Genomic DNA, 6,000 nt, shown 5'->3' with positions numbered 1-6,000 from the left:
TTACATGTGTACAGCTAGTTAGTGCTCTTACCTGTGATGCCTCCTCCAAACAGCATAATAACCAGACTGTATCATTAAAACTAAGTACCAGTTCTAGATCCTTGACTTTAGACAAACAATTCAAAAGACAACATGTATTTAAAGACCAATCTTTATTTGAAGGTGCCTCTTAACCTCAGATATTAGTTATACAGTAATAGTATTGACAATCTAAAAAAACTGAGCAACTCAACAGTCAACTTTATATTTCTTATTGTCTAAAGCATTTATTATTTTCATTTTCCCCCTCTCATATTCAGTGTGGACGGATTGAGACAGCGTGGTGTCTAGAGGGCTGTAAAGACTTCAGGGAGAAACCTCCGTGTGATGGACGTCCTGTCTGTTGGTTTGGAGAGGACTGAGGGTCTTTCCTCAGCGAGGAGGACCAGGCCTGATGGAGGAGCCCATGCTGGGCATAGCTGATACCAACTGCACAGGCCTAGTCTGTCACTTTATTTGACTAAATGTGTTTACTTATACATTTAATAGGTTTACACCTTCTGTCCATATGTGCTCTTTATTTAAAACATTTGATTAACTTTTGGTTCACATTTCAATAAATTGTATTTGTATTTGCACTCCTTTTGTCCATTATTCTTACTGAAAATGTTATATTACACATTCACATCTGACTGAAGATTGGCCCCATTTATTTGTGACGTTACAAACTCTGCGGTACAAGGCATAGGTGATGTGAAGCTCATAAAGTGAGGCAAATAGAAATAATCAGCTGATGGAGTGTAGATGTGGAAATAGGTGCATTCGATCAGCTGACTATGTTTTTCGCCACACTTTATAAGCCTGACTATAACCACCCCTTCTCTGAGGTGCAGGCAGTGTCACAAACAAATGATGGTCCTGATAGACTACAAAAATATTCGGTGTGCAGATCTTTGTTTTCACAATAAAAGTAGTTTCTTAGTGAATGTCTTGTACTGGTCTTAAAATCTCATAACATCAGCTTTTAATGTTCCTCTTGGATGTTCTTCTTGACCCTCAGAGAAGGAGAAGATGTTGTGTCTTTCGGGCATGTCCTTTCCTAACAAAAATTACAGGAAACATAAAAAATTATTGCAGAACAAGTGTGTTATTTATGAAAGAGGTGTGTTTGTGTGTTATGGGGCTGTTGATATAATTATTTTTTAATTGTAATCAGATTATGAATGAACAGTATGAAATTCATCAACATTGAATTTCAATGTCAACATAATATGTTATTATCAAAATAATATTTAACTGTTATCAAAACGTAGTGCAATTGTAGAAGCTTGCTCTGTTGTCTCACTGAAAGAATAACTTTTACCACGTTTTTTACAGATAATATTGAGAGATAAATAGTAGCAGTTCTCACTATGTGTTAAATATCTTTGCCTTCAATACATTAAATTAGAAAGCTGACAAAGTCATATTGCTTGTTAACATCTAAATGTGACTTTTTGCATGGAAAAAACCCTCAACTTAACTGATGTGTAGGTGATCTAGTATTTAGTATTGTTTAATGGAATGTATATCAGTGTATTCAAGTCAATACTTCATTCATTTAAACCAATATCTTTCTTGATTCTTTGTACAGTATGAAAAAAGAGTCTTAGTACCTGTGCTGAAGTGCACTGCTGTGAGGAGTCCAGTTCTGTCTCTCACTCTCTGGTCCAGCCTGTCTGCATCACCTGGACACTTTAAACAAACCGATATATATATATATGTAAAGAACCATGTGTACAAACAATATAACTGATTCTCTTCTGTTGAACATGTTGGATTGTCCGAGTCAGGGTCCTTTTTATTTTACTGTAACTTTGGAAGTTGTGTTACCAATGCTTACTGTTTATTTGATATCAATTTGTAATACAATTAATAAAAACAACAAGGTTTAGGTTCGTTCTTCAGATGACTGTGACGTTAACTTGTAAGCTCAATAATGAACTCCAGCTCAACCAACCATATTGTAATATCTAAGTAATCATCTTGAAATATGACATTAATAATTGTAATATACACACATCTTATTGTGAGGTTGATTTCACATACACTACTTCGACGTTAGCTAAATAGAAAATAGCATGGATAATTTACAAAGGCTTTAAAAACACAGCAGGAGCCCAAGACAATTATAAAACTTGTCATTATTTCAGTACAGTTCAATTGGTTTTATTTTCATAAACGGTTATCAACCGTTAGTGCCAAAGCAGTAGGCTATAATATATGAATTACTGCTGTATAGACTACAACCACTACTTGTTTAGCTAGCATAAACTCAACAAAGCCAGCGTTAGCTTGCTGACTGACGTTATTTTGCCGCTAAACTGCACGATATAAAACGGTGGTCTTCAAAGCGGATTTAATCCTCAATCACAATAATAATATTCAAAGTAATACTGGGCAAGTAATGAGCAAAATGTACCGTTGATTGACGCGCCATGTCAGCGGTAGCGACACGAACCGTTAGCCAGGCATGAAAACGGGTCAGGGGTGAAAAAGGTGAGAGGGATATTATCCCTCTAGGGGGGTCCGGGGGCATGCTCCCCCGGAAGAAAATGTTGAATATTCCATATTTTAAAGCATCAATCTGATGCATTTTTTTGCCAACCTGGGGAGAGCTGGAGAAACTTAACTTCAGCCATGAGTCAAAACATATTATGCCCTCCTTACTAAGTATTATCAGGGATGCACACTCATCAGGTATGGAAAAGGTGACAAGGACCCGAGCCCCCCGACCCCGCGGAATATCGGCTTTAAAATGAGGAATAACAGAGGATTTTAGCAGTCAAAACAACTAAAGCAGTGTTAATAATAACAGAAATGCTAAAGAGTCACATCTAATAGAAATATATAAAAGCATTTATTTTAATTGTGTAGCAGTCAGTTTATAATTTTGGCAGCACTGTTGAGCATTTTGAAAATCTATTGTCATGCCTCTGTGCAAGGCTGAGTCTTTCTATCTTTATGGCATCTGGTGTAAAGTAACTAAATTCATAAACTCAAGTACTATACTTGGGTACAATTTTGAGATACTTGTACTTTATTTAAGTATTTCAATGTTTTTCTACTTTGTTCTTCTTCTCCTCTACAGTTCAGAGGTAAATGGTGTACTTTGACTCCACTACATGTATTAATACCTTTAGTTACTTTACAGATGTGGATGAATGATGTGAAATCTAATCAAGTGTTGAATCAGACTTTAGTTCCACCTGGAGTAAATCCACAAGCTACCCTGCAGTATACAAAGTCATTCAAACTAGCTGCACCTTCACCAGCTTTGAGAACACTTTCATGATCAATCATTATAAAACATATCATATATATTATTCTGAAATGGACCAATCTGCACAACGACTACTTTTACTGTCGCTACTTTCACTATATTTTGATGAGAATACTTTTCTACTTTTACTTGAGGAACATTTTGAATGCAGTACTTTTACTAACAGAGTATTCCTACACTCTGGTACTTCTACTTTTACTCAAGTACAAGACCTGAGTACTTCTACTTTTACTCAAGTACAAGATCTGAGTACTTCTACTTTTAATCAAGTACAAGATCTGAGTACTTCTACTTTTACTCAAGTACAAGATCTGAGTACTTCTACTTTTACTCTAGTACAAGATCTGAGTGCTTCTACTTTTACTCTAGTACAAGACCTGAGTGCTTCTACTTTTACTCAAGTACAAGATCTATACTTATACCACCTCCGTTTATAGCCTATGAAAAAAAAACTATTAGAAAACGAAGGCTAAAGCTAACGTTAGCAGATAGTGACAATGTATGCTAGCTAGCTAGCTCAACGATAATATTGCGACAGAAAAACTTTTCAGTGCACATCACGCTCTGCGCTCCGACAGGGAGCTCTGCTCTGAACACCTGAACGGCCCGTTCTAACAGCTGTTCACCAGCGGTCCAGTCTGTACCACAGTGACTCCGGACCGCACAGTTAATATTAACGAACGCACCCGTCGGTAATGTGGCTGCTGAAGCTAGACCATCATCGCGGAGCAGCAGAGCCGACAGGCAAGAAGACTCGAGCACACAGCTTGCGCTGCATTATAATATATAAAAAAAGAACACCATGCGTGTCATGATGGCACATAACAGCTCGCGGCCGCAGATTACTCGGGGTCCCAGACCCCCCCATACCCCAAAAATATTTTTATTGCAGATCTACATGAATCACACAAACGACCTATTATGGATTCAAAACGGCGAATTTCGCCGAAAGGTGAGTGATTCTCATGCCTGGTTAGCGAGCAGTTAGCCCGCAGTCATCCGGTTCGACCTGACTGTGACTGTGACTGACCCAAGCCTCGTTGTTCTGATAGCTCCGCCCCTTCGCTCCAACCCCCCTCCCTCCCCCCACATCTACAGGTGAAAATTACTTTTGCGACACATTTATCGCAAGAAGTGTAGCAAAAGTCAAGATGCAGATTCGTCAAGTTGTAATGACTGATTTGAGAGGTTGTAATAAATAAAGTTGCAGTTGTAATGGAAAATATATTTAAAAATAAAATATGTATTTTTCTGCAAGTGAAAATTTCATCTCTAAGCTACAAAACTTTTTTTTTTCTTCTGTGACTTCAAATTTGGTTCACAGTTAAGTGGATATTTTTTACAAGTGTAAATTTGGTTCACAGTTACGTGGATATTTTATACAAGTGTACATTTGGTTCACAGTTACGTGGATATTTTATACAAGTGTAAATGTAAGCACACAAACTCCGATTTTTTTTCTGCAAGTGCTCACATCAGATTTTACACGCTCTCACATTTTGCACCATATCTACCTTCATACCACAGTCCCTTTAATGCCACAATTGATCGGTGTTTAGCGGCGGTGAGCGGAGCGCTAGGCCGGTGTTACCTGCAGCCGGGCCCGGCAAACACTGCGGGCTGGAGGCCGCCTCACCAACCAACCTCCTCCTCCTCCTCTTCCACATCTCACCTCCTCATTCCCCGCGCCCCCACCAGCACCATGAAGCAACGCTCAGAAATTCAGAGCAAACCCGGAAATTCAGCAGCTTTGACTTCAAAATAAAAGCGTGACATTTGGTTTTCGCTTATAATTATTTGAAAGAATAAATTAGGAATGAATTATGTTACTGTATTCCGTTAATCGTAGAGTTCACCAACCATGTAATGACATGTAAGAGCAGGGTAGCCAGGTGATAACAAAAAAAGAAAAACGGCCATGACGTCAGTGTTTGGGGCAGTGGCGGCGCCAGAGATTTTCTCTAGGGGGTGCTGTGGGGTAGCTTGACGTTTCATTAGAGGGTGCTCAAACATTAAGGGTTTCCCATTAATGCACCAGCGCTACAGTTGAATTTTCTACTGCAACACTCCCCACACGCACACACAGTGCACCCGCGACTGTTACAATGAAGGCTCGATAATCAGCTCACGGCACATGGGTGTAAGCAGGGGTAAAGACAAGTGCTATTTTTACAAGTGGGGAGTGGACCTCACCTCCTCTAGGAGGGTCCTCACCTTCTCTAAACAAATCTAAAAAAGATTTGTTTTTAAATATTGAAGTTAAAAGCATCAATCTGGTGCACTTTGAGAGTAAAATGAAGAGATCTATGGATATATTGTATCTCTCAACATAAATAGGAAACAGAACTGTAAACAGATTTTCCATTTCTTTATAGATATTTTACAAATCACTCCCCTTTTAAAACAAACCGTTTGAGACCCACTGAGATAACTAGACTAAAGTTAACTATCTAAACACTGAGAGTCCTTTACTTCACCTGAGCTGAGGTTATCTGAGACTCACCGTCTAACAGGAGAGAGTTCTCCCTCCACCATGTTGTTGAAAAAGCTCCTTATATCCATTAGCTTGGCTAGCTAGCACCAGATGCTAACCACAATGATCTCCGGTAGATACCCACCGATGCGCGAGACCCAGAAGTAAGCTACTTGTATACTCACGAGGCCTATTATGTGCAGAATCCCTCTCGCTTTCAGTTGGT

The sequence above is a fragment of the Pseudochaenichthys georgianus genome, chromosome 17, assembly GCF_902827115.2.
Source record: "Pseudochaenichthys georgianus chromosome 17, fPseGeo1.2, whole genome shotgun sequence".
NCBI lineage: Eukaryota > Metazoa > Chordata > Actinopteri > Perciformes > Channichthyidae > Pseudochaenichthys > Pseudochaenichthys georgianus.
The sequence above is the reverse complement of the archived record's forward strand: the minus strand, read 5'-3'. Positions refer to the sequence as shown.